The following is a 10,855-nucleotide window of genomic DNA, read 5'->3' as shown; positions in this document are numbered from 1 at the left end:
TGTTGTTTTAATCTAACTGATAATGGTCAGAACATTGAGCATCGTTTGGAAGAGCTTGAAAATCTCACTGGTTAAGATGTGGGATTTGACGGTCTCTGGGATTGGTTCAAAGGCTGGCTTCCTAATTTGGGATGGTTCCAGCAACTGATTGTCTATGGGGTAACCGGATTTGTAATATTAATTTTAATATGTTGTTTTCTGCAATGCATTCCTTCACTATTTCAAATATTCAGCTCTCTTTGTCGCCCTCCAAAGCAGGCTTACCCACTCAAGGTGGCTGTAACCTGGCCTTATGCTGACTCAGCTGACTCGGAGAGCGAATGGCCAGGCGAACCTGGAGATGGTATTCCTCTCTTACCTACACATTAATTAAAAATAAAAAGGGGTGGAATGTGGGGATAGGGAAATCTCTGCTGAGAACAGGAAAATCTCAGCGAGGCACACTTCTTTGTCGCCCTCCAAAGCAGGCTTACCCACTCAAGGTGGCTGTAACCTGGCCTTATGCTGACTCAGCTGACTCGGAGAGCGAATGGCCAGGCGAACCTGGAGATGGTATTCCTCTCTTACCTACACATTAATTAAAAATAAAAAGGGGTGGAATGTGGGGATAGGGAAATCTCTGCTGAGAACAGGAAAATCTCAGCGAGGCACACCCGGAGAGGCTCCTGTTCAAACAGGGAGAGGCTCCTGTCCTCACAGGGAGGTGGCAACGGGAGAATTGGCAAGCAAGACATATTCTTTGCTGAGTCTGCATAAGTCTGTTTTACTGTAGAACACAATGAATTGCTGAGAGCGAATAACTTTTGCAACATTCAAAGATGATCTTGCCTGTAAAGGAACATTCTGTGAACTACACTGTTCTAGCTTACAAAGTCTTTTGCTGTGTTGTAACGATTTTCACTGTGCCTTGTGAGAGCTGCTTGATGCTAATAAAATACTGCGCAGCTGTCAGCTCGGGAGCTCAGTTGGTACACAGAGAGAGAGACAGACAGAGCTGCTGCAGCTTCAAGAAATCATTGTGTTGTGATTCTTGAACACCCTATCTAAAGTCAACAGAAGGCTCTCCAGAGGAAGGCCATGGCAAACCATCTCTGCTTCTCACAGGCCTTGAAAGCTCCTTGCTGGGGTGGCCATCAGTTGGTCATGAGTTGACGGCACTTATATGTGTCCGTGTGTATTTATGTAACATTCCACTACAGCTGTGATCAGCAAGTTGCTTTATAAATGGGCTATTTTTCTGCCAGTAACAGATGGGCAGTCTATTCTCAGCACTTCCAGCCGCTGCACTTCAGGAGGCTGGATCTGACCTTGGGCCTACCAGTTTGTGATCCCGATTAACAGTATCTTCTTGGTCAGCTTCTGTGAGAACAAGCTAATTATAAAGCGCTTAGCGTTTAGCAAGGTCATTTGTGAAATGGTAGGCCCCACACACCACTTCTGCTGGCCAGATTAATGACATCCCACCTCTTTCCCGCCCTTCACCCTTCTGAATATACACAGCAGCACTACAAATTACAGGAAGAAAAATTGAAATTGTACTCTATAAATACAATATTTGGACATACTGCACTGGCTGGGTGTGGTAACCTATCATCTAAGGTTGCCAGCTCTGGGTTGGGAAATTCCTGGAGGTTTGGGGATGGAGCCAGAAGAAGAAGAGATTGGATTTATACCCCGTCCTTCACTCGGAGTCTCAAGAGTGGCTTACAAACTCCTTCCCCTCTCCACAACAGGGCCCCTGTGAGGTAGGTGGGGCTGAGAGAGCTCTTTCAAGGACTGCTCTTGAGAACAGCTCTGAGAGAACTTGTAACTGACCCAAGGTCACACCGGCAGCTGCCACTACACCAAACTGGCTCTCAACAATAGTGTGAGATCTCCCCGCCGCCGCCACCTGGAGGTTGGCAACCTGAAGGGCAGCTGTCTAAGGTGGGCCTGCCCCTTCTTGAAGATGTGATTCGGGACATAGACCCTGCCTGTGGCTTTTCCCAGTGTTAGGACAATTGCACCCATAAAGGTTTTTGTTTTACTCCAGTCTGCCTCATAAACCACTAGGGCTCATTCATGCATGAATGCACATCCCTCGGGCTATGCTTGACAACAGAACAGAAATAGGAGGCGCTGTGGCTCAGTGGCAGAGCCTCTGCTTGGCGTACAGAAGGTCCCAGGTTCAGTCCCCGGCATCTCTGGTATGGATGAGGTGATGTGAACTACCTCAGCTGTGGAAAGCTGCCACCAGTCTGAGTGGACAATGTTGACTTTGATGATCTTAGCATAAGGCAGCTTCATGCCCTCCACAGGGTATGTGACTGACAAAAACCTGAATCAACACCACGCCTTTAACATTTTTGCCCCCATCCAAATCGTGTCAGAATGATTTTCCTCATTTCGAAGTGACGGCATAGGGAAAGGTCACTGCTTCTGGAATGTTCTGTGCGAAGGAACCGCTTTGTGGTATTCCTGCCGTGTGGTGAACTGCAAGCGTCGAAAGCCACCACGGTGGAGCTGCTGTGGCACAGAGCCGAAACTGGGCCGTGTTTGAGAGCTGGCGTACCACAGTGGCAATAACTGCCAAGCTATGCAGCTGGGAGCTCGCTGCCAACGTCTTCCCTCAGCCACAACATTCGGCTAATAATACCGACCTAGTTTGCCAGGCTTGCAATTATTACTGAGGGAATGTAACATTCAGCGTTTTGAACACTCTTATCCGCCAAAATATATATCTGTAACATCAGGGACATGCAATCAGATCCCCTGAAGAGTAATTTATCCACAAAAAGCCAGGAGGAGACATTCTGTGGCTCAGGGGGAAAGGACAGTTATCTCTTTTCGGTCTCATTTCCTTGATCAACATTTCCCTGCCCCATTCCCTTTTCCCCAGTGCCACAACCGCAATCCAGAGTTCAGAGGCAGTCAGCCTTTGAATCCCACTGCCAGGAGACAACATCAGGGAGACGCCTTGGCCACCCTCTCTGCCCTGTTGCTGGCCCCCCCAGAGGAACTGGCTGTGTGAGACGGGAGGCTGGACTAGAGGGACCCTCCCTGGTCTGGCCCAGCAGGGCTCTTCTGGTGTCCTTATCAGGGGAAGGCCTCGGCCTCCCTGCCCTGTTGCTGGCCCTCCAGAGGAACTGGCTGGCCCCTGTGTGAGACGGGATGCTGGACTGGATGGACCCTCCCTGGTCTGACCCAGCAGGGCCCTTCTGATATTCTTGTCAGGGGAAGGCCTTGGCCTCCCTCCCCTGTTACTGGGCCTCCAGAGGAACCAGTTGGCCACTGCGTGAGACAGGAGGCTGGACTAGAGGGGCCCTCCCTGGTCTGACCCAGCAGGGCCCTTCTGATATTCTTGTCAGGGGAAGGCCTTGGCCTCCCTCCCCTGTTACTGGGCCTCCAGAGGAACCAGTTGGCCACTGCGTGAGACAGGAGGCTGGATTAGAGGGACCCTCCCTGGTCTGACCCAGCAGGGCTCTTCTGAGGTCCTTCTCAGGGGAAGGCCTCGGCCTCTCTGCCCTGTTGCTGGCCCTCCAGAGGAACTGGCTGGCCCCTGTGTGAGACGGGAGGCTGGACTGGAGGGACCCTCCCTGGTCTGACCCAGCAGGGCTCTTCTGAGGTCCTTCTCAGGGGAAGGCCTCGGCCTCTCTGCCCTGTTGCTGGCCCTCCAGAGGAACTGGCTGGCCCTTGTGTGAGAGGGGATGCTGGACGAGGTGGACCCTCCCTGGTCTGACCCAGCAGGGCTCTTCTGGTGCTCTTATCAGGGGAAGGCCTCGGCCTCCCTCCCCTGTTGCTGGCCCTACGGAGGAACTGGCTGGCCCTTGTGTGAGACGGGATGCTGGACTAGATGGACCACTCTTCTGATCTTATCTGGGGAAGGCCTCGGCCTCTCTGCCCTGTTGTGGGCCCTCCAGAGGAACTGGCTGGCCCCTGTGTGAGACGGGAGGCTGGACTAGAGGGACCCTCACTGGTCTGACCCAGCAGGGCTCTTCTGTTGTCCTTCTCAGGGGAAGGCCTCGGCCTCTCTGCCCTGTTGCTGGCCCTCCAGAGGAACTGGCTGGCTCCTGTGTGAGGCAGGATGCTGGACTAGATGGACCCTCACTGGTCTGATCCAGGACTCTTCTGATGTTCTTATGTTCTTAATCCATAGTGAGCCTCCCTAACTGCCATTTATGTATGTATGCCATACATACATGTATACGTCATGTATACCATGTATACATCAGGGCATCTGATCACAGATTCCCCCCAAATAAAATTCATAGTCTGACTAAGTGAGCTTTGAGTCTTTAAGGCGCAACTGGACTCCAATCTAGCTCTTCTACTGTAGACCAACACAGGTACCCTCTGAAGCTACCAAGAATAAGAGAGCCAGTTTGGTGTAGTGGTTAAGAGTGGCAGGCTCCAATCCGGAGAACTGGGTCCGATTCTCCACTTCTCCACATGCAGCCAGCTGGGCGAACTGGGTCAGTCACAGTTCTTTCAGAGCTCCCTCAGCCCCTAGAAGCCAGTCTAGCTCATCACTGGCGCAATGCCAAGAGCTAGAACTTGCGGCTGCCAGACAATCCTAGGATCTCCCAGCTACTCTACACACCGTGCCATACGATAATGATTAATGATTAATTTATTAATTATCCAAAATAAGGTGCCGTTTGGCCGTCCATCTGGTACGGAAGCTATTTGTCTGATCGCTGGTGGCCTGTTAGTATGTGGGAATCATAATCAAGTGTCCCAGTGGGTGGGATGACAATAGGTGTATGACTTCGGATCACACAGCTTCTTTCCGGTCTGTGGAATCAACCTCTCTGCAGGAGTCTCGGCTGTCTCCACTCTGCCACTTCAGGAGCGGGGTCCAGTTTCCCTCTTGATGTCCTTCTCACTTCCTCCGGTGCCCGCTGCGGCTAACAAGGCCGGGCAGGAGACTCAGTGACGGCATCAGGAGATAATGAGCCGCTCGTAATTATCCCCTCACAATTGGGATGGCGGCATCAAGGCCACAAGATCTCTTCGTGGGGGAGCCGGGAGCCAGAGGGCCTACGAACCTCCTTGCGCCTGGACCCCGGGTGGGACGGAGAGGCGGCACGACATGGCAGCAGGACACGGCGGGCAACTGGATACGGCTGCTCGGAGCGGCAGGTGAGAGCGGAACCTGTCAGGGTTAGCCATACTCAGAAGGGACTGGCCTCGGCCGCGGTAAGGAGAGAGCAGCTATTAAAAGCACGCCTGCCAACTTGAATCGGTCAACGGGGATCGAGGGGAGTTTTAGGCTGGAGACTGGTCGTGGTTTTGAAGAGAGGGGGAGAAATGGTACGAGCTAGGCTTTTGCTTCCAGCAGTGTCGGTCCATGCATTTCTTTCGGTCTTCTGTGACCGGGAGGGGGGGGGGAACAGGTCTTACGAGCTTTGGAAAAAAGATACTTGTTTAAGCAGGTGCTGGAGTGCTCTGAGGACACACCATGAGCAAATGCTTCCAGGTACCTAAACACTGGGAAAGATTGAAGGTCAAAGAAGACAGGGACGGCAAAGGATGAGATGGTTAGACAGTGTCATAGATGCAACGAACATGAAATTGAGCAAACTTCAGAGGACGGTGGAAGACCGGAAGGCCTGGCCTGATCTTGTCCATGGGGTCGTGAAGAGTCTGACTCGACTGTGCGACTGAACAACAACACCTAAACACCACCCATGCATCCAAGAACCTGGGTTCCAACCTTGATGGATAAACTAGCGGGAGCCGATTTAATTTCCAAGGTCGAACGCTGACCCCCCCCCCAAAGACTCTTTAGGTTCCGGTGATAGTGAAAAAGACAATTCATAGTTCAGCTTTTCTTCCTACGAGGCACGGTAGGCTTTTTCCAAAGCTGTTCTGATTAAGGTGAAAGTTGCCTTCGCAGGTCAAAAAAAAGGAATCGACAATGAGGGTGGCCGACTCTGGTCTGGAAAAATCCCTGGAGGTTTCGGGGGGGGGGGGGGGAGGCTGGGGACAGGGCAGACTCAGTGGGGTGTAGTGCCATAGAGTTCACCCTCCTAAGTGGCCATTTTCTTCAGGGGAATGTGTGACGTGCTTGCTTATGGGGGAGATGGTTTTCCTTTAAACACGCTTTGTGTACCTAAACTTGGTATATTTCTGCTGCCACCAGGAATTAAAAATTCCAAATCCCTCTCTCTGCTGGTAGAATGACCGAGGGTCTGGCCACTTCAGAGGACTATGTGGCCCTGAGGAAGGACTGTACTGACTGCTGGGATAAGCTTAAATAAAAATTGATTTATTTAATAAAGAACAAAATAGGTTTATGGTTATTTTAAATTGTTACTGAAAAAAGGAACTTGTAAATATAACTGGCACAACTTGGTGTTAGTCACTTAGACTTCATTCTGACAGGCATAGACTCTCAGTATAGTCTTTCTCTCATATATATATGAGATATATATATCTCCAATATATATATCCGATATAAATTTGGATATATATATATATCCAAACAGGCTAATCTCTTTGTCTTATTCACCCAGAACAGAGTCAGCTCTTATAGTCACTCAGACTAAACTGTTTGCCTTATTCACACAGAATAGAAGCAAAATTCCATAGTCAAACAGACCATGCCGTCTCTTCAAAACTCTCCCATAGGTGTCTCTCTCATATCACAGAATCTCTTCATAGACACCCACACAGAATCCTTTCAGACACCCCTCCTCCCACACTCTCCATCATCAGCCAATCACAGCCCACTCATCTCCCCCTATCACTCGCCTTACATTACTGCAGTAAAACTCAACATTTAAAGACACACACCCACACACCAAAACATGGAATTATTACAGAACGGATCTCTGTTGTCAGGAGATCAGCTATAATTCTGATGGGATCTCCAGGCTCCACCAGGAGGTTGGCAAGGGTTTCATAGAATCATAGAATGTTAGAGCTGGACGGGACCTTGCAGGTCATCTAGTCCAACCCCCTGCACTCTGCAGGCGCATAGCTGAAAGATAGCCCTACAACATACCCGAAAGATGGTCGTCCACCCTCTGCTTGAAAACGTCCAGCGAAGGAGCATCCACCACCTCCCGAGGCAGACTGTCCCACTGCTCAACCACTCTTATAGTCAGGAAGTTTCTCCTGATATTTAGCCGGTAACGACTCCCTTGTAATTTCCACCCATTAGATCTAGTCTTGCAATCCGGAGCAAGAGAGAATAGATCCGGTCCATCTTCTACATGACAGCCTTTCAAATACTTGAAGACTGCAATCATGTCCCCTCTAAGCCTTCTCTTTCCCAGGCTAAACAGACCCAACTCTCTTAGCCTTTCCTCATAAGACTTGGATGGATTCCAACCCTCTCACCATCCTGGTTGCCCTCTTCTGGACACACCCGAGCTCGTCAGCATCCTTCCTAAAATGTGGTGCCCAAAGCTGGACACAGGACTCCAGGTGAGGCCTGACCACAGCAGAATAGAGCGGAACGACCACCTCCCGTGATCTGGACGCAATGCTTCCGTTAATGCATCTTAAGATCACATTAGCTTTCTTCGCAGTCACATCACGCTGCGGCTTACCTGCAATTCATTTTACATTTTCGACAGATCCATCCGTTAAAAGGCGGACGATGGACTATGAAAATGTCTTGAACTGATTGACCTAATTTAAAAATGGTGTGGCTGTAGACAAACGTTGAGTGTAGCCCAGCAGGGTGGGCGGGACAGGAAGTTGCCCTGATTCTCAGCGCCATGTTGATTTCCTGCCCCCCCGAGCACTGACCCCCATTTCCTCTCCCCTCATTAGGATTTCACATGAGCTTTGGCTTTGGGCCAAAGCTCAGGTCTTGGCTTTGCAACCCCCGCCCCACGGCATGGGACTCAATACCCACGGTGAGTGCTTGTTTTGGGGAGGGGGTGGGGAGAAAGTGAACACTTTTTTTTTTTTTTTGAAAGAGCCCTAGGATATGCCTCTGGCTCCCATAGGCCTTGGTGTACTCAGCCTCTCTCGCCGTCCTTTCTTTCCAGCCGCTGCCCGGTCAGAAGCCACCTCCAGGGGTCTCGAGGTTCGGTCTACCAACTCCCCACCGGTCACAAACATCATCCGAGTGACCCGGAACCACCAGCAGCTGCACAGGGAACTGCTGTTCACCCATCGCAAGTATGGCGAGAAACTCCACTCCTGCTGGTACTGTTTAATACAGAGGTCCCCAACAGGGTGCCCGAGGGCAGGGCCGGATGGGGCTTTTGCCCAGCAAGACTTCTGATTGGCCATTGGAGATTTGATTGGCGGTTAGGGTTGCCAGCTTCCAGGTGGGGGCGGGAGACCTCCCGCTTTTACAACTGATCTCCAGCTGACAGAGCTCAGCTCCCCTGGAGAAAATGGCTGCTTTGGAGGGTGGACTCTCTATGGCACTGAACCCTGCAGAACCCCCTCCCCTCCCCAAATCCCTCCCTCTCCCGGATCCACCCCCAATGTCTCCAGGTATTTTCCAACCCAGACCTGGCAATCCTAATGGGGCTGATTTAGGGTTGCCAGGTCCCCACGGGTTTCCCTTCGAATCATAGCTGCCCCGCCCCCAATGTGCCCGACGCGATGACGAGGCCAGGAACTCCCCCGCTGCGGCCCAGGTAGGGACTTGGCAACCCTAGGCTGATTAGATTTTTAAAAACATTGCTCTGGCCGCAGCTGCCACCACAACACACGGATCCTCTCACTGGGTGGTTGAAGGTAAGTTGTGGCAGCCATTTTGTGGCTTTCTCCGCCTCCAGAGGCAGCCATTTTGTGGCAGTCTTTTTTGTGGTTGTGCCAACCCGGCTGTTTCAGAATTCCAAGGGTGCCCAGGGGTTCAAAAGGCTGGGGACCCCTGCCCTAAAAACATCTTCGTTACAGGCAGTGATAGTCCTCTTAATCTATCTAGGTTTACCTGAACAGTTCCATGGCTCAGGCCTGCTGTGTGATGGGAGGTAAGCTGCAGCAGCACCATGCTTAGCTCCAACTAACTGGTACTCAGGTTGATGGCGGTGGGGGGAAAATGCCAACATATGGCGATTCCAGGGAATTTTCGGGGCAAGAGATTTTCAGAGGTCGTTTACCATTGCCTGCTTCTAGATGCTAGGGTTACCCTGTCTAAAAATGCGGAACAATCTTTCTCTTCCTGCTAGCGATATGAAAGGGAGAAGGAAGCAAAGGCTAACCGTGCACTGAATAAATAGGTTTGCCAACCTCCAGGTGGAATTATTACAGTCTCCCGGAATTACAGCTGGTCTCCAGACCGATGCTCCCTCTATGCTGTGGAGTCTTGTGAGCAAAAATTCGACTTTGTGAGCTACCGGCATTCAAATTGTGAGTGAGCGCAGGGCTATTTTTGGGCAGGAATGCACAGGAATGGAGTTCCGGCTGGCTCCTGAGTTGGCCACGCCCAGCAGGAAATCATTAGCATAATAGGCCACACCCAACAGCAGGAACTCATTAGGATTGGCTACATTAGGGGTGTGTGGCCTAACATGCAAAGGAGTTCCTGCTACAAAAAAGCCCTGGGTTTTGACAACAAACAAGGTAAACAGAATAAGAAGCAAAAGGTGGGTGTGGCTGGATGAGCACACTTCTGGTAACATGGGGGTGTGGCCTAATGTGCTAATGAGCTGTGCTGTCAGGGGTGTGGCCCAATATGCTAATGAGTTCCTGGTGTTGGGTGTGGCCTATGCTAATGAGTTCCTGCTGGGCTTTTTCTACAAAAAGAGCCCTGAAGCGATTTCGCTCCTGCATAAATTAGTTTGCTCTGGAGTCATCCTTCCTGAGGTAATACAAAAATGTGTGAGCCGGAGGCTAAAAAACTGTGAGCTAGCTCACACTAACTCAGCTTAGAGGGAACACTGCTCCAGACTACAGAGATCAGTTTTCCCGGAGAAAATGGCCACTTTAGAAGATGAACTCTGTGGCATTAAGCCCCACTGAGGCCCCCCCCCCCAAAAAATCTCCAGGAATTTTCCAACTCAGAACTGACAACCCTATGAATAACACAGCCAGTGTGTCCAGTTGAATAACATAGCCTGTGTGTCCAGTTGCCCCCCAATCCCCTTTTACAATATCTTACATTCGTGTTTGTTATTACACGGGACGGTCACGAAACTAACATATGCATTTCGACCCCGTTTTTCTATTAGCTCTGTACAAAAATTGGTCTCTCCCTGCCTGCTAAGTCGTGTTAGGCTTTCAATTTTTTTATTGTGCAGTTATTTGGTGCTAGTGGGGATTCATCAGAAAGACTGCCGTGCATCTGTGTGTGACCAGGGGAGGGGGAGAGCGGGAGGGAGGGAGGGGGCAGAGAATTGCATAAGCGAGAGAATGAAAGGGAAGGGATGCACAGAGCTACACACACACAAAAAACCCGACACACACACACACACACACACACACACACCATGCAAATTTACAGCTCGAGGCCAGCAGAGAGGAACAGTTCCTCTTTGCTTACAGTTTAGGTCCCTTCGCTGACACCCTTTGCGTTCTAGTTTTACTCTAAAGGTAACGGTTTCCCTTGCTCGAAAGCCACTCGAATCTGACTCTTGCGGGCGGTGCTCATCTCCGTTTCCGAGCCGAACAGCCAGCGCTGTCCGAAGAGGTCTCCGTGGTTATGTGGCTGGCATGACTAGAGGCCGAGGCGCACGGGACGCTATTACCCTCCCACCCCAGCATTACCTATTTATCTACTTGCAGTTTCCTGCTTTCGAACTGCTAGGTTGGCAGGAGCTGGGGCCAGAGAGGGGAGCTCACTCCGTCCTGTGGCACTTGGGTCTCGAACCACCGAACTACAGACCTTCCGGCCTGCAGCTCAGCGTCTTCACCTCTGAGCCACCGCGGCCCCTCTAGTTTTACTCCCCCCCCCCCCCAAAAA

Source organism: Gekko japonicus, unplaced genomic scaffold, assembly GCF_001447785.1.
Source record: "Gekko japonicus isolate JY-2015 unplaced genomic scaffold, Gekko_japonicus_V1.1 scaffold2015, whole genome shotgun sequence".
NCBI classification, from domain to species: domain Eukaryota; kingdom Metazoa; phylum Chordata; class Lepidosauria; order Squamata; family Gekkonidae; genus Gekko; species Gekko japonicus.
The sequence above is the reverse complement of the archived record's forward strand: the minus strand, read 5'-3'. Positions refer to the sequence as shown.